The following is a 26,797-nucleotide window of genomic DNA, read 5'->3' on the forward strand; positions in this document are numbered from 1 at the left end:
TGGAGTTTTAATTCTTATTTGCCTCTGTAAAAAACACTGCTCACCTATACCATGCTGTCACTCATCTCTCTTGACCACAACTGCTCCTCCTAAAATGGCTGATGTCAATACATTCATCTGCTTTTCAGTTCAGGTGGCTGGAGTCAACAATTCCAATGATCTCTTGACCATCTTTTCCTTCTTCCTCCTAATGTCTTGTAAAAATGTCTTGTAAAAACGTATCAAGTTTGCCTTCAATCACTTGGATTTCATCTTTTGTGGCCATTAAAGCCAATTTATCCATCGAATGAGTAATCCACTGATTCAGTTTAACTATTTCATTATCATTGTATGACCTTAACAACTCAACAAAAGCCAAACTGCATTATTACAGATCTTACTCCAGTTGTTCAAAAAAGTGACTGGAAATAATCCCTTGGGTTTATTATTTATTCTTAAATGCTTAGGTACTCTTTTAAAGGATAAACAATGTTCAAAGAAAGTACTGTCCTTCTGCAACTTTTTTAATCTAAAAGACGCTGCTTCCAGAGCTTTAGTAAATGGAAAATTTGCCTAAAAACACTGTGTGTGTACATTCCTGAATACTGAAGCTTAAACCTTCTGTACACATTCACAAAAGAACCACTATTGCACAGAATCTTAGACTTTACCCCCAAATCACCTTAATCTTTGGACAGTCATATGGTAAATGCACAAAGTCTGCTTTGGGAATTAAGCTTTTCCAGCAACTGCTTAAATAAGAAGTTTTTTTTCCTTAAGCCTCAATGGGAAGTGGTTCTATGTAACAGTCATTTTAAAAAGAATAAAAAATGTGCATGCAAGTTGAATATCACATGTATTTCACCAAATCCTGTCATTTCTAATATTGGTAGGTTATACTCCGTGTATCAAAATACTTTTACATATGCCAGAACCTATCTGAGAAAAATAGCAACTAAAAATTTTTAAAGTATTTTCCTTTAAATATTTTTTAGTACTGTGTTGTAATTAATGGAGTTCTGTAAACAGCTTCCTTTTAAATATGTATAATAAATTCCAGAAAACTGTTTATTCAAATAACTTCTTATAATGAAGTTACATTACAAATATTTAAAGGAACTATTTTACACACCACCATTACTTAATGAGCACTGAATGCTAGTCACTTTATTTTGTTGACATGATAAAAATACAACCTACTTGGGATTGAGGTCTAACTGTGAGCATGACCCAGATGACCAATGTTAGATTAATGGTGTGGGTTTAGGAGGGGCTCCGTTTTGGGGGTGAGAGTAATTGGAAGCTGTTAGCTTATCTATCTTGGGAGAAGTGAGGTAGTTCTAACTCATCTTGAGTGACACCTAGAGACTACACTGTGAATAGCACCCATGCTGGACATGCACTGCCAGGAGACAGAAATCTGCATAATGACAAAGACACCTATGTTCCCCAAAGTCAGAAGCACTAACTGAATTCCAGTTAGTCAACACAGAGATAAGGGTCTTCAAGGATGATGTATGAGAGCCCACTGGCCCAGCATAGGATAGCTGGCCTTTGGCCTCATGCTTTGCCATTAACTGTGCACAGTTAGCATACAATAACCACCAACCTCTTGTGGCTTAATTTTTGCACACATAAATAATAGTTTGATTTATGAAAAAGTCATGCATTAATCACATCCATAAAAAGCACAAGTGAAGTGTAAGCATATCGATAAAAATGTGCTCACTCCTTTTTTTTATTTTAATTACGTTCAATCTATAGCTTAGTCGTTTAGTGAAGAAAATAAACTGATGTCATGTTTTCTTCCTTGATAAGTGGCATAAAACTAAATAATGAGTCATTGTCACATATCATACACCCTTGTTTTCCTTTACTATTATATTTTTAACTTTGGATATTATAATAATCATACCAAAAGTCTGACACCTCTTAGTGAAAAATGATTGTTTATTACCTTGCACCACTTTTAACCCTGCTGCTTATACATAACAACCCTGAGATCACTATAACTCAAAAAAAGGCAATACACTGAGGGACCACAACCTTGGACTTAGAAGATACGCCCACAAACATCTACACTTGTAGTTATCCTGTTCTGGAGTATGTTACATAGCACACAAAAATATGGAAAAAGCAGCCAAGCAGAGTGACCAAGAGACAAATCCACCACAAAAAAAGGAAGAGACTCTGTTCCACCAAATCAGCATTTTTTTTGTCAAAACAATCAAATTCAGAGCAAAGCTTTTCAGACCAGCCCTTTATCAATGGATAACAACCCAAAAATGCACCTATTTAAATACTATCCTAATATATTAATCATGTAAGTCAATACTCATTATCTAATCAAGTAAGCTTAAATACAAATCATTAAAGAAAAATGTAGCCCCCCCCCCAAAAAAAATGCACAACAAAGATGCACAATAAAATTTAACAGAAAAATCATCTACAATATATAATACAAAATCATCAACTCCTTTTTTATGTTTTTTTGTTGTGTCAGCTGTCACCATCTCTATCTAATCAATGCCACTTTCTTATCTTCTTTACCAGTCATGCCTGACTGTTGCAGGTCTTGTCTCACACAATCAATCCACCTCTTTGCTGGAAATTCTCATTTCCTCTTACCTTCTTTCTGTCGGTCCCAAATCTTCTTCACCAGATTTTCTTCTGCTTTTCTACACATGTGCCCAAACAACTGTAACCTGTTCTCTTTGACCTTCACTGCAATTGGAGCTACTATGGCTTCTATTCCAGTTTCTTCATTACTTTGTCCCACAGTATGCATGCTATCACCCATCTCAGGCACAGTATCTTCATCACTTTTAGCTTCCTCCACTGTTCTGCCTTTACTGCCCAGGTTCCTGTACTATAAAATATTGGTTGCACCACTGTTTTGTTCACCTTACTTTTCAGCTTCTTTGGCATTCTTCAGTCATACACTACCTCAGACACTCTGTGCCAGTTGTCTGCAGTCCCTCTAATTCTAGCTTTCACCTGCTTATTCAGACTTCCTTTATCCTCAATAACTCCTCCAAGATAACTGAACTGAAGCTCTTAACTTGTTCACCATTTCCCTTTGATCTCAGTTCTCAGCTTTCACCAATTTGACACCCTTACAACTATCTTATCTGTACTCATTTTCATCCCAAGTGCCTTCAGTTTTGCATTCCATTCTACCCATTTATCCTTTGCTGAAGCTCTTGCTTAGGGTCTGCTTGTAATGCCAGATCATTTTCATATAGCAATTTTGTTTATCTGTCCCTTCTGACCTGTTTGCTAAGGTAGTCCATCACCAGTATGAATGTCAGCGGGCTCAGAACTGAACCCTGATGCAATTCTACCAATGTTTCTGTGACTTCTAACCACTGCAGGACTGTCCAAATCTTCATTCTTGGGACCTTGTCATGTGTTTTTTCTGAGTCTAGGAATGCCCAGCTGGTCTCTTTTTCAATCTCTAGCTTCTACTACTTTGCGTATTGATTGATCAATCACTCTATCCAGAGCTTTCATGCAATGTGACAGCTGTTTGATACCTGTATACTCTCCACAGTTGTGGATGTCCCCTTTGTTCTTGTACACTGGCACTAATATGCTTACTTTCAAATCACCTGAGATATGTCTTTTTCTCCATACTGCTATAAGTATCCTCAGGAGCTATTTCTCCCCTAACTCACCCAGCATCTTTATGATACCTGCTCTGACCTCATCTGAGTCTGCTGTTTTCCTGACTTCATTTTCCTTAGTGCTATTCGTACTTTTTCTGGGGTAGACTCCTCCTCTTCTTTCATCATAGGCTGTGTCTTGGGATGTACATATTCTGTGGGTTTTCTTCATTCAAAAGCTGCTGGGAGTATTCCTTCTATCTGCCTTTGATGTCTTGTGCCCTAGTTAGCAGATTGTTGTGTGCATCCCTTAAGAAGGGTGTCAGTCAAAGACAAAAAGATACAAGAAGATAGTCAGACTGTCTTCTTTCTTTCTCTGGCTTGCAACCTGATATAGCATTTCTTTGTGCCTTCTACCAAGTCACTTTCCAGAAGCTAGCAGAGTGCTTTTAATGCTTTGTTCTTTGTTACAGCAACTCCTTTCTTAGCCTCTTTGTTAGGCATCTTGTATTCCTTCTTAGCCTGGTCCATCTTTTCTATCTGCCACTTTTTCCTGCATTCATTCTTTCTTTGGATGACTTCCTGGGCTTTTACATTCCACCAACAGCATTCCTTATGGACCTTAATTCTATACTTGTGTTGGTGGCATATCTGTTCTGTAGTCCGCACACATGTTGTTTTGAGGCGCTGCCATTCTTCTTCGACTCCACTTAGTCCCTCTTCTTCCTGAGGTACTAGAGCCCTGAGTAATTCCTTAAACTCTTCTGCTTTCCTTCCGGTCAACTTCCAGTTCTTCAGCCTAGTCTGTGATGACCTTTGATGCTTCTCTGACTACTGCTTGTAGCTGGTCATGGCAATCAGTAATTTAAGGAATGAGCTGACTGTTTCAGTGTGGATGACTTTGCAATCACTAATTCTACCCCAGGGCCCTTTCCATACTAGGAGGAAGTCTACCTGAGTTACCTGTTGGCCAGTGTTGTGTATGATCTTGTGACTGATTCTCTTGTTGAACCATGTGTTGGCCACTATTAAGCCATTTGCCAGACAGAAGTCTAGAATGGCTTCTCCTTTTTTACTCCTGTTGCCCCCCCCCCATGGGGACACAGGCAGTCCTCATGTCCTTTTCTGTCTGCCTCCACGTGTACATTCAGGTCACTCATTATCGATACCAATTCATGCTGTCCTCCTTTCTCTAGTAGGTTCTGCAATGGCTGTTTGAACATACTCTTTCTCCTTACTATTAAAACTCTGCTGTGGGGCCTCATCTGAGATTATGACTAGTGCCCTCTCTTTTTCAGGAGTCTGATTCATCTGCTCTTTGAATGCACTCTTCTCCTAACTATCACAACCTTGCTTTGGAACATAGGCTGAGATTATCAATAGTGCTCTGTCTTTATACCGGAGTCTGACTGCCATGAGCCTGTCACTAATTTTGATGACATCTCTTACTGCTTAGGTGCTGAGCTGATAATCAACCATTTTTTGCATATCATAAATTTTACTTGTAGTGTTCTTCAGTTGCACGTCATAACATATCTAACAACCCTTTGGTTTGTTTTTGCATCCTTTGATTAATGCAGCCCTTGAAAATGATACCTGTTATGTAGCAAATTATTAAAGCCAATTATCTTATCTTTGAATCTTAGTATCATTCTGTAGGACTAGAAAATACCACTCAAGACCAGTTACTTTTCTACCTTTGATTAATCTACGTTTCACAAACATCAGTAAAGTATGACTTCCATCTGTCATTCCATTCTAACATTTCTCTTTATTTAGCTTTAATACTATCTCATCATATTTTCCTTGTCTAAAAGTCTGTTATCTGATCTACAGCATTTAAAAAATCTTGAACTTGACTATGTAGATGACTTGCTCATAAAAACTTATTCCTGACTACACTATTAAAAGTATATCATGGATGCATGCTTCTAGAATATAAATACTTAATTCCTTGTACATCCTTGTTAAGAATAGCAGTTTTAATCCTACCATCATCCAATGAGATAAACATATCTAAAAATGGCATATGATATATAGAACAATTTAACTTGAAAGGAGAAAATTCATTAGTGCCATGCAAATATATAATAAAATCATATAGCAGGTCTAATGTGCCAATTCATATTGAAAATATCATCTAAACATGCTTATAGAAACTAATATATGAACTATAAAATTATTTCTGTATACAAAGGTCTTTTCTCAGCCTGGAAGAGCTACATTTGTATATGTATTGACAATGGAAGTACCCACTGCCACTCACAACTTTTGATGGTAATATTCATTATTAAATAAAAATGCATTATTAGAAAGCACTAAATCAAACAGTAAACATAGTTGGCAGGGAACTACCCTGACAAGAGATGTTCCTTTACAACTTGAATACTAAAAAAAAAAAAAAAATTCACCCAGGATTCAATAAACTCCATGTAGGCTTTCAGTGAAGTCAATATGGAGTTTCCGTGTTAGCACAATGAGCAGCAGCAGCAGCGCTAATCGCATAGGCATGCTGCTCATCATGCTTTAATGCAGCGACATTTCGTGGCCAGCAACAATGCTGTCAGCCAGGAAATCATACAGAGCCGCATGAACACAGAAAGAAGATGCATACAAATATGACTATGGACAAACCTGCTCTGAGAGATTGTGCAGACAGCCACAATGACTACAAGGGTGAAAATACTGCAATAGTTCTAATATTAACAGGTTTACATTTATAATTCCAAGGGAAGGTTCAGCGACCACAGGATGTCAAATTACGGTTGGCTGACCGGTGTTGCAGAACCTTCAGTTGTGTGAGTCCCGGTTCAGCGAATTCACAGTGCATTCGCACAGATGAGGTCGATGTTGTAACTAGAGATTGCAGTACAGTGGGGATCGGGAAACGTATCCTTTTCCCCACTGTAATGTGATCTTGGAGTTGAAATGTATAATTTGCAGGGGTGTGGGAAGGGCCAAAATCATCACGTCACATGGTGTGCAGTGTCGGACTGCAGTGTATGGATGTTGAGAAAGGTCGACTTCACAACATAAAGTGTGTTTGTGACATTCTGACATTCTCGACATTCCGTGTTCAACGTTTTAGTCGACATTTAAGGTAGGAATGTCTTTTGAGTGTCGACTATATGATAGCAAACCATATTAACACATTACAGAAAAGTGTATTCAGTGCAATATACACTACAATAATTATTTGCAAACTGAATTAATATGGAGAGGTGAACAACAAGGGCAAGTACAATGAAACATAAATACACCAGGCAGGGAAAGTGGGCTGATTAAAATGGCCACAGACATGAATGATAGGAATGAAGAAAGAGGAAGAGGGCATGTAAAATATGGCAGTGTACCCAAGATATAATATGTTAATGTATGTATACTTCCAAGACAAGTCAGTAGCATAACATTGAGCACATCTGTAGGTAACACAGTACATACTGCTGTTTACATCTCCTGTGCAAATATATTTATATCACCACACATGACAGTATATATATATATATATATATATATATATATATATATATATATATATATATATATGTGATTGTCACACAAGGTTACAAGTCACTGGAGATGAATGGTTATGATATAAACATCACTGACTTGCTCACTGGAGAAGACATTTAGCAAGGATGGTATATACAATGGGTCTATATCAGATGAGCGAAAAATCCATTCATCGAATAAATATTGATCGAAACTTCACGGAAATCGAAAACTGTATTGGGGGGGCTGTGCCCCCCACCCCCCGCTAAATATATATTCTAACTCCGAGATCACACTACAGTGAGGAAAGGGCAAATACCCTAATCCTCACTGCACTGAGACCCCACAATACCATTTTCGATTTCCATGAAGCTTCGATCTTTACGTATTCGAAGAATGGATTTTTCATTCATATGAAATAGACCCTTATACAATTGGGGATATTTGCATGTTGTGAAGATCTGAAAAAGTACTTAGTTGAATATGACTGAAATGTCAGCATACTTCATAACCAGTCAAATACATAGCAATAGACTCATAGACAACTGTTAACAGAAGCAGGCACAATCAGGAACAATTTTATAATATTAACACCATTAATTTGTGACACTGCCAGAATATGTGTGTTTAAGTTATTATACATGTTCTGCAGGAACACAGTGGTATACCTACAATGATTGCCAGTGTTCTATAAGGGGAATTCATCACCCCATTCCAAAAATAAACTGTCTTTTGAGGGGTTGAGTGAGAGTGTTAAACCTGGAGTATAATTCAAGGGAAATCCTGGCCAGCTGAAAGGTTTGCATGACATATAAGCCACAAGCCACACCTGCAAGAATCAAAAGCATACCATCAATATTGTCACTGAACTGCGTATTTACAGGGTGCAACACAGCAAGATATCACACATGCATCTTGTAAAACACCTTGAAGGGAAGTCTGGTCTGTCAATTCTTAATAAGTATGCAACACAAAGAATAGTTGTGCATAAGCCACTGTGGTGCAGCGGTAGCATTGTCAGCTCAAAGCAAGAGGTTCTCCCGTTCAATTCTCGGCTGGAGCGCCTTCTGTTTGGGGTCTGTATGTCCTCCCCGCGGTCGAGTGGCATTCGAAAGATATCCGTGAATAGACATGCCTTCGTTGAAGGTTGGGCATCGGGCTGGCACCTCGGCACCGTAAAAATCTACTGCCAATCATTAGCGGGCCGGAGTTCCGCTATGGCGACCCCTAACCGGGAAAAGCTGAAAGAAGAAGAACAACAAAGAATAGTTGTGCATGGCCAACAAGATGTATGGAGGCTCACTGTGTCAAATGTGATACACTTAACTAAAGCATCCCTGGCTGACATAGGAAATGGCAATAAGGATAACATACACAAGCAACATACTATTATGAGTGGGTTCCCTATACATAGCTGTGTATTGCATGTATCTGCCACATGCAATGGATATTTTCTGAATCATCTGTAACGGATGAGTGAATTAAGAAGTGATGCATTATAATAAATGTTACAGCACTATATGAGACTGATACCAATGCATCAACTATGTCCATGTACAAAACTACAGCAGTGCAAAGTCTAGCATCAATGAGCAAGGAAGCTGCTATTGTGATATTATTCGTATAACAAACAATACATGGAGCACACTCTATAAGCACATGTCAAACCTCAAGATATGTGCCACAGGATCACTGCCCCCCCTGACATTGCCACTCAAAATATTATACTGCCATGACATCTTGACATGCATGCATATGTATCAGCAAATTCAAACAGGAAGAGGACCGGCATGGCATAAAAACAAAAACATTTATTAGAAACCAAATAAAAAGTTTAAAAAATGTGCAAGTGCTTTTACGTAGTGCTACTATACTTCATCAGTCACAACTGTTACAAACAATCAACTTTCCTTTTAAATTAATTAGCATCCAATCACATTCAAAGACCAATTACAACTAATTGGGCTCATTAAACGAAACTGAGTGTGTTAAAGCCAGCATGCTATAACCTAAAAAACTCTGCTTTTTAATAGCAACTCATAGACAAAGTGCACGTTCATAACAATGCAATACATAATATAAAAATAGAAACATTATAAATCTTTATCTATTATATAACTGCTCACTTCTCAAATCACTAAGTTATGTACACTGTATAATCAAGTACATGATTCACATACTTTCCAAAGCTGTATTGATCATATAAACTCTAATCACTAAGTAAATTAATTGCTCAACTTCATCATGACAAAATGTGGTTGCTCGCATCTCAAAATAGTATAAACTCATTAAAATATAAACGTCATGCATATTTCATGTATATTCAGGAGTTGCACTAATCGTACAAACTTCACAAAACTCCGTTCACCAGATAAACTCATTACCCAGCATCATCGTAACATACAGTGCGCATGCGGATGCCTCTACATAATAGAATGCATTAATCAAACCACAAAACATGACGAGTTAATGAGCTTTAAACTTGAGTTACCCTAAAAATATAATACCTTTGAACCCCATGCCTCCATTATCATTGTGCTCCCTTAATACACTAAAATCTCGCGAGAATACACTCACTACAAATAAGAGTTGTTAGTTACCATGCCAATGCTAATTCAACATTGGCAAAAAGTTCATTTATAACAAAATATATAATAATAAAAAACAAATTATACTAATTGTATAATAACAAACACTATAATATCAATAGAATCGTATCTCGCATTGAATCAATTATACTCAAAATACATGTTGCTTAATACTCAGCCATCAACTACTGAAATAGGTCGAGTTTTATATAGAAATCAGTTAAGAAAAGGTAATAACATAAAGGTCTATATCAAAAATAAAAAAATAAATAATAGATCAACCTCTCTCAAGAAACATAAGCTGAATATCCAACCATATACTATAAATAAAGCAGAGCTCTATCAATACTACTAAATAGGCTCAACCCACAAAAATACATATGACATCTCACTTCAGCTATCTGATATAGAAGAATTGCTACAAAATACTGAGCAAATAATGAATAAAAATATATATAGTGATGTGTAACAAAGACAACCCTAAAAAGGGGGGATAAAATGAAATACATATCAACTAACTAAACTAAAAAAATATATATCTAATGTGTAAAACACACAATAAGACAAACCTAACACATATTATATACCCATAAAGCAAATGTAAACTAATAATTAAAAAAACAAACCCACTAACATACAAATATAAATAAGCATAATGAAAGCTCATCAATATGCTTTCAGTCTCCTGTCTCTCAAAAAAGACTTAAGAGACAGAGCTTCATTAAGGCCCCACATCTTATCTGCTTGTAAAAGCACTATCCAATTTTGCTCAATCTTCTCCGAGGCATTTCTATTATCACCCAACCTCACGGTAGGGGATATAACCTGAAGTGTAAAAAATGAAAAATTATGTGCATTACCCTCATTTAATGTGCTTGGCTATAGCTTCAACAAAGTATTAGTTTAGGGTGTGCACACTTACATAACCAGCTTATTGTATGTTTTTTATTTTTTATATTTGTTCCCCTAACAGATTTGTTTGTTTTCCAACTGAATTGTACAAGTTATAGGTCATATTAAAGATGGGAAATTTTTTGAAATTATTTATTGTGGTCTCATTTTTTATATCACAAAAACCTGGCATTTTAACAGGGGTGTGTACACTTTTTATATCCACTGTATATGTATATATATATATATATATATATATATATATATATATATATATAGATATAGATATAGATTTATATGACAAAGAGAACTAGTCAATATTATTGCTGATCCCTGCAAAAGTGCAACTCTCCTGACCATCAGCACTACAATGATTCTAACATATTCTCTCACAATATGATGAGTGAACTTGTTGGCAATCATTCAGTCCCCCCTTAGGCTTTTCTATCAATGGTTACATGCTGTGCTCTCAGGTTAGGCACTCAGATTTAGCCTTGTACCTCATACTTTACATAATTCACTCCAAGACTGTCCAAACTGACATGACCACAACCAACCTAAAACCCACCCATTCTGTGATCTCATAGGTCCCTGGTCCTTCCCCTATGCACACAGAAAGTAAAGGATAGAACAACGAAACAGTATATGAGTCAAGTTTCCTACTGTGAGCTGTCAATCACAGTAGGTAACAGCTCAAATTATCCTTAGCACTTTGACAGCTAAGGGAGTGAAGGGGGATGGGAGATGAGTTGAAGTTGTACAATTCAGGCTTCACAAAATACTGCAATTTAGCCATTCTAAAAAGAAGCAGCAGTAAAAAGCATGTTGAAAATCTGTTCTGTGGCATTTGCACTGTTTGTGTTTTATGTAGTCATTGAATAGCATAACATGTTACTCAAAACTAGCTGACTGAAAGACACTGGTTCTCCTTTAATCTTTCATTTGCATGCAAATAACTAGCATATAAGTCAGTGAGTAACAAATAAAATGTCTTCAGCCTACTACTATATATAGTATCCCAGCCTATCCCATTTCCTCCTTTAATGAAAATTAGATTTTCACACTTTATTGTGTGCTATTTCTTAAACTTTCAACAGACCACAGTCCACAAATTTACTTCAGTTAGATTTTTGTTTCATATACATACATTTTATTTTTTCTGTCTCACATGCTCCTCTTTTGCCAATATTCTAGCCCCCAATCCACTGATGTTGGAGCAATACATCTTCCTTCTGTGCTAGCAAATAAATTTTAATTAAATCATTAGTAATTTAGGCCTTGCATGGTGCCATGGCAAGACTGAACAATCAACGACCCACTCTGTTTCTCTCTACATTGACCTTGTGGGAAAGACTACTACTGAACTGTCATCTGGTGAATAGCAGGGGACCACTCCATGTAGAAGTAACAGAAATAGAAAAAAAAGGTGGAAGAACATGCAAAGGAGCTTTCCAGCAATGTACAGGAGCAGATATCTGTCCCAGATTCTCCACTATGTGTTTCTCCAATACAGGGAATAGCTGAAGTAAACCAACATTAGATACTGTATAATTCAGACTCCTGGCCACTCAGATTTCACCACTTCTAGTAGGAGAGTAATCCCTGAGGGGGTGACAGGAACAGATGATGGGCAAAATCCTGAAGACACACAACTACATTGCATTGCTGGCATGGGTACATGGTCCCTATAAAGCTTTGTAAAAGACCAGTCTGAAGAAGTCTTGACATGAAATACAAATTTATTTCAATGCACAATTTTATTGTGGATATTAATGCTTCCTGATTTTATGTCCATTTTGCTATTTCCCTATTTCAGAAAATACTTTCTCTTTTGCCTATGTTCTATAGTTTATGCTTTTATCATGACACTTATCAATGCAAGCAATATATAACTATGTTAAAGGGCAACTGGGGGAGATGAATCCCTCAAAACAATTATGTGGCATTTATCTAGAACCAGAAGTGCTAGTATATTATGTATAAAATCCATATGTGACATGAACTGACAATTGTAAGCTTGCTACTCTGAAATTCAAAGGCCAATCTGAATAAATGTGAGGTCTTAGCTGAACCATACAGTACAACAGAGCTATATAACATAGCTGTTATATCCTATACAACTGTCTTATGTCTGTTCACTCACTTCATTTAAAATGTACAATGCAAATGTAAGTAAGATAAATCATCTGCTCTCTTTTGTTGTGGATCTTCTTTTCTGATACCCCTCCCTTCCTTCCTGTATTTACATAGTCATGTGATGCAGGATGTCTCCTATGCCCTAGTGTCAACTGTGTTAACACCTTTGAAGAAGCTTTCTCGTCTTTCCTTGTACAATGTCCTACCGCTACCTTTCTCAAGCACCAGTGTAATAACATTAACTCATCTTTGTCATCACCATCTTCCTTCCTTGTATGCTATACTACCCAGTTGCCACTTATATGATTGGCACCGTGTAAGAGAATGTCTTTGCTTGTCTGAACCACTTTTGCTTTTGCATATATAAACATACTTGGTTGACTAGTTCTGTGCTGTTCAACCTCATTGCCACCATCCAAAAACCTACAAAACAGAAAACTTACCTTGCACACTTTTCCAGTAAAATGGATTTGCATGATCTCTCCTGCTAATTACCACCATTTCAACCTTCCACAACATACCTATCAACCGATGTCTTAATATTGAAGTTTCAGAACTCTAACTTTGCCTTGTTCCACAGATTCTAAAGTTTCCTTCATTACCTAGGGTCTGACAGATTACAGATGGATGTGTTATAACCACTGGACTGTTCATTTTTTGTAACGTCTTTGGGCTCTAACTCAGTGCCATAAAATGTCTGGTTTCAACAAACTGGACCAGTGATTTTAACTGGTGTATGTTTAAGGCTTTTATGGTTTTACTGCATTAATATGACTCATAAGGGAGAATTCCTCAGTCCCTACTTATATTCATTTTTACAGAACGCTTGGCAGAGCCCAGCTATTTCATTCTTGAGGTTAGTGACTAGGCACATTTAAAATATTGGACAATGTGTTAATAAAAAACTGTGCTGTCTGTATGCTTCATTATGGGTACCTAACCTCATAACTTTACCAATTTCCAATTATTCTGACATACGTTTTAATGTAATGTCTACTGAAGCCTTATTATGATATAGGGAATAGGCACTGAACAATTAGATTGCAAGTAGTAAATACATTCCCTATGAATACTCACTTTTTCGTAACACTTAGTCCAAGGCAACATTTTTAATCAAAGAAATATAAGGCAAACGTGTTCAAAATGTTGGCTAGAAATACTGAAAAAAGAATATTTCTGCCTATGTTCCATGCAAAAAACAACCACTAAACTTGAATAACATATACTTCCTTGTCCACAAGCTAGCATTACATAGTTTTACAAAATGTATGTTGTTGTTGTCTTTCGGCTTTTCCCAGTTGGGGGTCGCCACAGCGGAAGTCCGGTAAGCTAATGATTGGTAGTAGATTTTCACAGTGCCGAGTTTCCAGCTCGACCCCCAACCTTCAACGAAGGCACGCCCATTCACTCATGTCTTTTGGAACGCCACTCGACGCGCGGGGAGGACATGCAGACTCCACACAGAAGGCACTCTCTGCACACTAGCTGAGAATCGAACGGGAGAACCTCCTGCTGTGAGGCATTAAAGCTACCACTTCACCACCGGGGATTCAGTTTTACAAAATGTCTACTGAATGTTATTGCTGTATAGGTATAAGTGCATTTTGAACCACCCTAATAACTACCGATAGGGGTTGTGGATTCTCTGAATAAGAATAGCTGCTCTGTAGGGTGCAAAAATGACTGTTAATTATACTTAAGATGTAAGTAAATATAAATACAATATTCAGAATGTGTACGTTACCTTCTGGGAATACAGTCTTGTTACTTTGATGGATTTCCATATTTTCGCAAACCTTAAAATATACACTATTGCAATTTGCTTTGGATGATGACATTTGTTGTTTTGCAGCTCCAAAGAAGTTGTTTGCCACTCTGACAAGAAATGTCATTGCATCACTTATAGCAATTAAAGCAAACATTCTGCTCTGCTTTGGTTTTGAGGTCACTTTAGGTTGCCAGGCAATTTCTTAAAGGTTAATTACATAATTAATCTCATTCTGTCACAGTTGCTCCTTGCACACGTGGAGACTTCATTTTCAAAAATCTATGTATTCAATCTGACCTGCAAGGCTTTAGTATTTGACAAAGTTTTGACATTTATGACAGAGCTTGGAGCACTACTTTTGAAGTACTGTTTTATTTTATTCATTTACTTAAACGTATCAGCACTTCTATATTGACTATGCCTACTTTTAGAGTGATTACTTGAATCAAATTAATATCTTCTATGATGTAGACAAAATAGCATACCTAGTATTTCTGAGCTTTTGCAAATGCAGTCACTCCATTTCATAGATAAACAATAATAATTAAACCAGTATATGTAAAATATAATTATTCCTTCAAGCAATTGTTAGTACTTATCCTAAGAATGAATGATTGAAAATCATTCTCAAAAAAATTGTTATATCACACCTGACTGAGAGCACATATTCCTTGCAACCAAAGATTAAAATAAATATTTTTGCAGGTACTAAGCTCCCCCTGCATCAGGGCAATCCCCCACAATATTGAACTTGCACTAACTGCACAGCTTCACAAATAAGAAGACATTCCCCAGTAAAGCACACAGTGGCTTTGGACAAAACATCATCCTGCCATTCCCAAGATTCTAGTCTTCAAGATACAATAAAAGTGAACAATAAACAGTTACACTCAGGTAGAGCTAGTTATTGGTCACTTGTAAGTCAACTGTTGATAGATATTTGCTATAACTTCATCATTGAAATGTGGGATGTTATAATTACGCATTTAGCAGCCTTAAAAGGATCAGTCATTTGATTATTATTGCTTAGCTGTTGTTATTCCTTTGAAACTTATTTTGCTTCGCATTCCTTTTTGTTCAGCTAATATACAGGTAGAGTGAAGGTGAAACATCCTGAAAAATATTTGGGAAAATTCAAATTTTCTGTCTTGTTACATATAACAGTCACATCACAGTGACCAAAGGTAAATGAGAAGTGTTACATGATCAGGATAACTTTGTAATTTGTAAAATTATTATAATAAATAAGATAATAAAATAATGTATAACACATGGAAGGGATTATTAAGACCTGTAGTAAGCCTCATAAAGCAGGAGTTAGCAAAAAAGGAAATAAGCCAGAAAAAAATAAAAGCTTAGATGAAATACAGATTCATATAAGTCATTGCAGTTTCAGGGTGAATTAATCTTTCAAACATAAACATCTCGCAATGTTCATCTTTGGGCTATTTCTCCTTTCTCAAGTGGGATTAGGCCAGCTCGTCCTAGGGAACATTTTGAGGATACCGTCAGGTTGTACAGTTTCTATTTGAAGGATAATAGCAAATTAAACTGTTTAATATACAGGGGCAGCTTATGCCAGAGAAGGGGGCAGTACTGCATAATGGTTCTCTCTCTTTGTGTACTAGTTATCTGCTGCTAAAGGTTTACGACCCTGGTTCTGGTGTTTGTTAATCTAGTTGTGGAGATCAAGGACAACAGTCCTGTAATGGTGTAGTAGGCCAGGCACAAACTGATCCTCAAGAATCTTTATGACACTGAGTAAAGGGTTAACAATCTTAGCCTCTCTTTACAACTTAGGATATTTAAGCCTGACATCTTTTCAGTTAGGAATTTCTGAGGTGTCTATACCTGTTTAATATATTAATGAAGTACATCATATGGTAAATGTGCATTACTGACCTTATTCTTACACAGAGGAACCAAGCCCTTGTCACCCCTACTGCCGAAACTACAAAACAGATTTCTCACCATTGCATAACATTCCTTAATAATTGTGAGAATAACAGCAACAAGCTAAGTGCAGTTGTCTATTACAACTTACAAACCCTAAAAAAAAAAGCCCAGTGCTCCTGGACCCAGTCGGCAGCCTCCTTACTTACAAGGTACTACCTCCCTCTTCTGTTCTCACCCTAAAAAGCTTTACATTAGAAGGACCGCACTGTCCCTCGACCGTGAACAGACCCGCCAAGGTTAATAGTACTATTATCCTGTATATCTGTACTATATTTTTATGCCGAACTGGGTCTAAAGCACGAATTGATACATAAACCCCATGTCCAACCATGCAATATTTGAATTGGCTAACTCCCAGTAACTAAGCCTATCAATACATCCATGTTTCTAAGCCCTTGACTAAAAAACTAGCTGAAAATTAACAAAGGAAAGCTGTGTGTTCAATAAATTGTTAAAATGAAGGTCAAGAAGAGAAAGTACGTTAAAGCCTTATTGTACTTATGTACCATACACATGCCCTAAGGATCTTGTGGTCTGGTTAAGCCCTGCTCCGTGAGGTGGTCTCTTAAACCTATCAAGTACCTCACTCCCTCCCCCTGTTCTGTTACGTCAGCGAGGTTACAGATATTCCCTCTGCAACCTCCATTTTTCAAAAGCCCAGTGCTCCTGGACCAATTCGGCAGAATCCTTACTTACTTACTTATGAGGTTTGTAATTTACAGTTTATGGCTTTTCTTATTATCTGTTGTATCTGTTTGTGACCATAGAGTTATGGAATAAGTACTTGACTAAAACGCATGGTAAACTTTGTAGAGTGGTATTTATCCTGATATCCGCATAGCAGCAGTAGTCACTGGATTAGCAACTGTGATTTACCTGTTTTTTTTAAGAGAAAATGCCACTATTCTATGCTATCAGAGTGTGGTATTTATCCTGCTATCTGTGTAGCAGCAGTACTCACTGGATTAGCGACTGTGATTTACCTGTTATCTTTTAAGAGAAAACACCTCTATACCATGCCATTTTGTATGCTGATCTTCAGTAAGAAATGGATACATTTTATTAAGTCTAGTGTAGGAATGTAGATCAGCGACTGTGATTTGGCTGAAATCTCTAAGTGATAACGCTACTATTCCACGCTAGTTTGTCTGTTTAAACTTTAGAAACATCTGGCTGCATATTATTAAGACTACTGGAGTGATATAGGTTAGCGACTGTGACTTGTCTTATATTTTAAACAAAATGATATAATTTCAAACCATTTTGTCTGTATAACTTCTTATATACCTGACTGCATCTTCTAGGACTTAGATTATACTGTGTTATGAGTTAAACTAATGTGTTGCTTTTGATCACATCATGTCCATTCCTGAGGAAATTTGCTATACTGCTGCATATAAAACTAAATATTCATAGAAGTGTATTATTATACTGGCTGAAGTACCTTCCACTTAGCATGTGTACTAACTTATGTGTCTATCATCAGGTACTACCCCCCTCTATCTGCTCTCATCCTGAAAGGCTTTATGTTAGAAGGACACCTCCCTGCTGAAATCTAACTGGAAACTTTCTTGCACTGTCCCATGACTCTGAAAAGACCTGCCAAGGTTAATACTACTATTATCCTGTATGTCTGCACTATATGTTTAAGCCAAACTGGGTCTAAAGCACAAATTGATATATAAACCCTATATCCAACCCTACAATATTTGAACTGGCTAACTCCAAGTAACTAACCCTATGAATGCATCCATGTTTTTAAGCCCTTGACTAAAAAAACTAGCTGAAAATTAACAAAGGAAAGCTTAGTGTGTTCAATAAATTGTTAAAATGAAGGTCAAAGAGAAAGTACTTTAAAGCCTTATTATACGTTCGTAGCATAAACAGGCCCCAAGGATCTTGTGGTCTAGTTAAGCCCCGCTCTGCTCGCTATTTTTAAGCTGAAGTAGGTCTAAAGCACTAATTAATATATAAACCCTATATCCAACTCTACAATATTGAATTGGCTAACTCCCAGTAACTAACCCTATGAATACAGCCATGTTTCTAAGCCCTTAACTAAAAAAACTAGCTGAAAATTAACAAAGGAAAGCTTAGTGTGTTCAATAAATTGTTAAATTGAAGGTCAAAGAGAGAGAAAGCACTTTAAAGCCTTATTATACTTACGTAGCATACACAGGCCCTAAGGATCTTGCAGTTTGGTTAAGCCCCACTGTGCTTGGGCTCACTCCACACCCCACCCTGCCCCCAAATACCACCCACCCCCAGTGGTGCTAAATTTATAGTACTAACACCACACCTCCTCTTCTTAGAACCAATCAATAATACGCAAGTCATTAAGAGGACCCTCCCTTATTCACCCCATCTCACATCCTTTTTACCTGGGCAAAAGTCAACATTTACACTATGCCTCTGCTACTCGCAGAGAAGTGACCCAAATTAATGCTATGGTTATGCCTACTACCTCTGATGATTATTCCATATCTTCTCACCATATCTTCTCACCTATAAATATCAGTACCTCCTAGGTTTCCACTACCCAAGATGCCAAACCTCCACTCCAATAGTACCTAATACGTTAGACAACTTAATAATTCCCCTCACACCTAGCCCCTCACATACAAAGTACCACCAACCCATTAGATCTAGATATACCAACCCCAAAACCAAAAGTTATCCAAGACTAATCCTGAAACTCACAATTAGGTTACAATGCAACCTGACTAATGATGGGGACATCCACCCAAACCTTGACCCAACCTCAAAAGTCTGCCCTAGCTACAATACTACCATTCCCACTAACTTTCAAACCTTAAATAAACCTCTTAACTCTCTCTTGGTTAGTCACCTAAATATAAGAAGCATAAATAATAAAGTCCACCAACTTCATGCCCTCTTAGATACACATTCCCTGGATATACTATGTCTCACTGAAACCTGGTTAAAACCTTTAACTACAGACAATGAGGTAATACCATTAGGTTATAACATACTAAGAATAGACCGTACTGCCAGGAAGGGAGGAGGGGGTCACTGTACTTTAAACTACCCTCAATGTGACCTCCGACTCCCCGTAATCACCCCGAGTTGATATTGCAGAAATTCTCATTACTAAGCTACAAATTAATAAAAACAAAATTATAAATATTGTCTGTATCTACATTCCCCCAAGTAATAATGCAAGTACCCTAGAAGACATCCTCTCCTGGCTGTCTACTAACTATCCCCAAGAACAATTGTTCTTGGAGATTTCAACATTGACTGGAACAGTTGTTCCTCAGAATCTCCTACTATCCATGTGAATCTATACGGGTTTACACAGATCATATCCTCCCCTACTAGGATCAGTAAACCTAACAACAAAGAAAGTACCCTAGATTGGATACTCATTAATAGTCATCCAAACATGTACAGGGCTGGGACCCTACCTGATGACATAAGCGATCATTTTCTTACCTATATAAGCATGCATAACACTGATATCCCTTACCAACCCACTTACAAAACAATAAGAAACAAAAACTTTAATCCCACTAATTTCCAAAATGAACTCAAATCATGTAATTGGTCAATCCTAAAACATCTGCCACTAGATGAAGCCGTTTTATACTTCAATACCAAATTCCTAACCATCCTCAATACCCATGCATCTACACGTTCTATTAGAACTAAAACAAAAACTGCTCTATGGCTTTCAAAAGAAACCAGACAAAAGATCTTACTCAGAAACAAAGCGTGGGCCACCTGGCACACCACAAAATCCCCCATAGGTCAACTTAGATATAGACAGCTAAGAAATGATGCAAAAAATCTACTTCAGTAGACAAAAAAGAACTTTTACTGCCATTTACAACAGAAGCACCAAAACAATCCACAAAAGTTCTGGGCAGGCAAAAATAAACTTCTTCACCCAAGACAAACCACCACCTCTACACCCCTTGACTACCAACCAAAAACTTTCAGAGGATGTTGCCAATACCTTTAACACTTTCTTTACAGAAACTATCCAGTCACTAGCTAGTCAACTATCTCCAGGCTGCCTGACTCCAACTGCCTCTATACCCAGTTTCCAACTCTCCTTTAACTTCCAACCAGTTTCTACATCACTTATCCGAACTCTAATCAAGAAACTAAGACCAACCACCCTATCTGCAGATCTCCTCCCTGCTGAGTATCTTCAAAAAGCAGCAGATGACTATCTCTATACTTATCAACAGAACCATATCAGAATCCTCCATCCCCTCCATCTGGAAGATATCACATGCTATTCCACTCCATAAAGAGCTCCACTGAACTGTCAAATTACAGGCTCATAGCTATTCTATCACCCCTGGCTAAAATTATGGAGAAGTATATCCATAAACAACTCCTGAGCTATCTCATCAAGAACAACTGCCTGGCCATCTCACAGCATGGTTTTAGACCTTTCCACAGCACCACCACTGCCCTCCTCTCCTTCTCTAATGTGATCAATCAAAACCGTAACAATAAACTTTCTTCTGCCCTCTTTCTTGCTCTCTCCAAAGATTTTGATATGGTAAACCACCAACTACTCATAAACACACTCAAGACTATCTCTCTAGATGACCAGGCTATCCAATGGTTCCAATCCTACTTGTGCGGAAGGCAACAGGCTGCACTATGGCAGAAAAAGCCATCTTCCTTTCTACCTATCACCCTTGGGGTCCCCCAGGGCTCTATATTAGATCGCCTCCTATTTTCCATCTTTATTAATGACCTGTACACTGTCATCCCTAAAGCAAAATGTATTCAATATGCGGATGACTCCACTTTGATTTGCTCTGCCACTTCCACTCCAGACCTGCAGACTCTATCCCAAAATGTTTTTAATACTGTTGAAAATTGGCTCTTTGATCGACGGCTAATTTTAAATCCAAACAAAATTAAGCTGTTGCTCTTCTCTCCCACTCATAAGGCCCCTTATCCTAACTTTACTATAAAATCTAACAATGGAACTATTATTGCCCCAGATCTCAGTACCAAGCTCTTAGGTGTAACAGTTGACAGCAACCTTAAGTTTGATATGCACATTAATCAAACCATCAGAAAATTTAATTAAAAACTTGGCTCTCTATACAAGATTAAACCTTTTCTAACTCCACTAGCTAGGACTGTCATTGCCCGCACACACCTACTTTCCACCCTCTTTTATGCCTCCCCTCTTTTCACTAACTTGAGTAAGTCTCACCTTAACAAACTCTCTAGCTGCTACAAACATATTGCTAGATTTGCCACTGGTGCAGCTTACAGAACGCACCACTGTCTGAACCTAAATCTTCTAGGGTGACTTAAATTGCCTAACCAACTTCAGTACAGTCAATTAATAGTAGCATATAAAATTCTCTACCAACCTGAAAACACGCCTGTACTTAAAAACATCATCACCCCTTACAGTAACCTCAAGACACTTCGCTCATCCAACAAGCTACTAGTTCAAACACTCAAGACCAGCAACGTAGCTGAGGACTCTCTGTTTGCTAACTATGTTAACAAAACATGCAACTCACTCCCTGCCGAGCTTACCTCAAGTCACACATTATCCCATTTCAAAAAAGTCTCAAACATTACCTTATAAACTGTTGGCTTTGTCCTTGTCCTTACCCTGGTAACTCCCACGATACAAACATGTGCTAAAGAGGACAGCCGTCTTCATCTAGTTTGCTTCCTTATTGAAAGGCTACTACTTATTGTATTAAACATGATAGACTGTATGGCTTTTATCCTGTCACGAATGTGCTTTGGAAATGTATTTGCAACAATGATTGACCTGTACTATGTAATATCTCTCTGTATGTATAATATTTCCCTGTATGTGTGATACTTTTATGGTGCTCTGATTGTAAAATGCAACAGTTCTCTGTGTGTATGTGTGGAGCTTTTCTCCCCAGGCCTCCACTGAAAATGGACATTTATTCAGTCGGACTATGCCAGTCAACAAATGTAAAATAAATAAACATTCACTGCCTCTTGTAATATAGAGCTGTTTGTGGCATACAGAATCTTGCTATTATTATTATTATTATTATTACAAAAAGGAAGTACCCAACACTTTTAGTTTGAAACCATTGGCACTATGGGCCTAAGAAATTTCAGATAGTGACTAAGTCTACTAGATTGACTAGACTGGCAGTACAGAGGATTAAGGCTATGAATTTATGATGAGCTGCTTCGTGTAGCACAAGGTTTGATTCCTTCAGCCTCCATTTGCCTATTGTGGGACTTTGAACAATTCACTTAACCAGACAGTTCTGTGGAACACTTGGGGAAATGGGTTCTGCTACTTGATTAATTACCTGTAAACTTGATCGTATAATTGCTCCAACCTTGATATCACTGGTCACTTCACTCACCAAAACACTGGATGCCACTGGGAAAGTAGTCATAAAAATGCTAAACAAAAAGTTCCCAGCATCTGTGGGATACCTTCACTTACAACTTTTCCTGAAAATTTAAGCTTGATTCTTATCCAGTATTGTCTACATTGTAACCAGTCAGCTACCCTTTTGTTGCATACCTGTTGATGTTGGCAGAAAGCAGTGATTGTAAAATTTGAGAGTGAGGCATATCAGCAAAATCTTTCTGCAAATGCATATAATAGCAGCATAAAGGCAACCATATATATGAGTGTTACTGAGAGAATCTGAACCTGTAAATGGTTTATAAACACAGGATTTAATAATTCTGTTTCTTGCAATCTTGATTACTGGCCAGCACTCCTTTTTTCCATATAGTAAATAGTGAGTGGATTGTTCCACTGCAAGAGGGAGCCACAACATTTGATATCAGTGTTAGCAAGGGAGGCAAGTAATACATGGTACTTGACCAAGGACAGCAGCAGTTTCAAAATGGCAGCTTTAGAGCAATGCAAAGCGCCTTTTATTTGAGACTGTAATGGCTGATAATCCTTTTCTATTCATAATCAAAACATGCATGTGAGTTTCAAAAACTGAAAGGGTGAACATGATGAACAATGTAATCATGCTATTCCATTCAAATCCCACTGGTGACATGTACATCCTGAAAATTCAGCATTAGAATTGAGTCTCATGATCTTCCAGATACAACAAAGGTTGCACTCCACTGAAGAAGGACTTGACCATGTCTCTCATTTTCCAGAAGCCCCAAGTCTACATACATAAAAGGAAGGTTCAGTGGAAGTTGTTTTTTTCTTGATGATGGCTCACCAATGCTTTTAGCTCCATATGTAAAACAGGTGGAGACATTTGTAAATTATTAATTTTATTTGTTAAATATTTTAAAGCCGATATGATTTAATTCAAGTACTTCTTACTAGATGTTGTACCATTGTGCTTGTCTGAAGTATGACTCTTGTTTATACTGAAATTAGGAGCAGAAGAACAAAATGCCAAACTGCATTTCTTTGAATAAAAATAAATTTGAATATTGGGGTTCTCTGTATGAGGCATGTATAGTTTACAATGGATAGATTTCAGTCAAACCAAAAGAGAAAAAAAACTTTGAAATTAATTTTTTTGTTTAAAAAGAAATATTCATTGACAGGTACCTCTTAATGGTGGTACATCACAGACAGTCCCTAAACTCTGAACTTTTGACTGACATGACAAGCAAAACAGCAGCAAAATGCACTCTTTAGACAGTTATCGGTCATAACATTCACTGCCAATATACGCTGCTATATCAATATGTGATGTGCCTAAGTCTTAATTGTGTTGCTTGGCTATGGGTTTCTTTTAAGAACAGTACTTGCTGGACAGTTTCTTAATGGCTTTGTGTTATGTGATCAGTACCTGTTAACTGACAGTCCAAATATGTCAGGGTTTCATGCCAGGTATTCTCTGTTATTTGTTGCTCATTTGGCAGTAAATAGTAAAAAGTAAGCTTTGTAGGAAAAATAAGAAGAGATACTTGGTTAAGCAGCGTAACTTAGGATGACTTTAACTTTTGGCATATGTGCTCTAAATTTATTGCTGTTAATACTTATATGAACAATCTTTGTCATGGGGTGATAAGCTGAAGAGCAAACAGTACAAGAATAAATGTTCCTTTGAAGCTCTGTCATTTCATACCAGTGCACACAAACAAATACAAAGCAGTACAGTCAAATGTGGGCACACATGAGCTGGGCAGAGAAAGGGGGTGAACAAATGGTAGGAGGGAGCAGTACACAATGCAGAAGTGGTGAGTTGTGGCTCATTAGAATGGGGAATCACCTGGATGAGGATAAGGTGGGGCACAGCCATGCTGGATGACAACTAGCTCAGAGTGATGCTAATCTGTCTCAAAAGAAGGTTCACCTGGGTCCATGTGACTTGAGACAAAGCCCTGCCAGTCAAACAGATTTGAAGTGTGCATCTAGAGTGGCATGGTGGTAGCTAGCTAGTGTTCACACATGTGGTGTAGGTGAAATACAAACATCAGTACAACATTATACACCCACGTATATGTGCAAGATAGTAGAAGCTTGACATAGTGCCCGCAGTCTGGCAGATGGAGAACTTTGCAGTATTCCACAACAAGCAGTGGTCCCATGATAGGCAGGTATGCAACAAAAGCAGCAGAGACACCCCCCACAATCACCCACCTAGTGCATCCTAGTATCTGTCAGACAAAATGACCTTTATTTGTAACACTATTTAGAATTACAGTAAAAATAAAATTAAAGTAATTAAAATTAAATTTTAAAAAATAGCAGCAATTGCAGACATTTACTATATCATTCAGGCCTTTCCAGCCTAATCTTTTTTCTTACTACTGAATATCATGTGGATAGTGGTACCACAGGTCAACATACCAATATCTGCATTGCTCACCATTCCTAGGGACGCCAGAGGTCTCAATCATCTACTTGGCCAGGTCAAATAAAGCATCCACCTTCTAAAATGATTACTGAAATAGTCCAAGCAGCTGCTCCAAGAGCTGACTATGCAACAGGTAGAGCATTATATCTTATTCTCCTTTCCACGCCACATAGGCTCTCTTCAAGAAGCATTAGTGTTGGTAGCCTTTACCACCAGCACCATTTAAAACAAGACAGTGGCCTGTGATTTAGAATGCAAATGTGGACTCTGAATTAATAGCTGTGTGGCCTATTGGCACTGTAAATCATGATGCACATACACATGCAAGCAGCACGCACAACCACTCATGCATTGTGAAATGGTGGTGTGTTGTGGACTTTAGCTGTGTATATATCTGTTGTGTACTTCAGCAAAATACAGCAATTCATCCTAAGCACAGAGTATAGTCTTATTAGAATACATGCTACACAAACTGCTATTTGCTTGCAGCTTAGCAGATGTCCCACCATTTTAATCACCAAGCTGCACATTTAAAAAGAAGCACTAACAGCAGCAGTGCTAACACCGCATTTTGAAGCAAGTTTCTGGCAGCAGAGAAACAAAGATTTCAAAAGACACAGCCCTAAGTAGTTACACAGTGTTCTGTATTACCCTGTTAAGAAGTATACCTCTGGTGTGATATAAATGTGGAGCCTTGTCTTATAGCAGATCATAGGTACATATATTAATCTGTAATAAGTTTCCCTGAAACTTGTACCTGCATATAACAAATACACAATATATGTAGTTGAAAATCTATATTGTAAGGGAGGTAAGACAGACTATTGGCAATCAGGACCCATGGGCATCACCTGTTAGGGAGAGGAGGGTTGTCAACAACCTCTAAATGACCATGTCTGATAGACAGTAGTCTATTATATCAGTGCTGCTGTTGGACGGAAACACAAAACACAGCAATGTCATGTGCATGTACTTGGCATGATCAGATGAGTCTATGAGATGGCATATAGCATAGAAGAACAAAGGTCAGCCCCTGGAAGGGACAGCTGCCACTGTAAATTTAACTAATGAGAGGTAGTTCCTAGTGTCCCAGAATTGAAATGATGAAGTAACACATATCATACCTGGAAGAATGAACACAGGTTCTGGAAGTAGTCAAACAACCCTCATGACTCTCACAAGAGATACACCTGGTTTGTAACTATACTGCATATCTGTGTAGCAGCTGCACATTGTGTGATGTCACGCCACAAATACCTGTCTATATGTTTCCCACAGGTTCATCACAAGTGGAGGCACACATGAATGGCAGAAGAACTACATGTCTGTTCTATATCTATATAGAATGTACAACTGTTTTCTTGTATAATTCAGTTCACTAGGCTTTGTATTGTATTGAATATACACAGGACAGACAAACCTATGGTAATACCTGTTCAGCCTGTATTGGGACAACGAGCTGAAGCTAGCATCTATGTAGGGTCTGATGACAATGCCTAGACACAGACTGTGCAAAGTCAGATGACACACACATGCACAGTCTGTGTCGCTCCCCTGAGGGGGCTTTTACCTGTTATTCAG

This window comes from Protopterus annectens, chromosome 4.part1 (assembly GCF_019279795.1).
Source record: "Protopterus annectens isolate FY-2018-M chromosome 4.part1, PAN1.0, whole genome shotgun sequence".
Taxonomy (NCBI): domain Eukaryota; kingdom Metazoa; phylum Chordata; order Ceratodontiformes; family Protopteridae; genus Protopterus; species Protopterus annectens.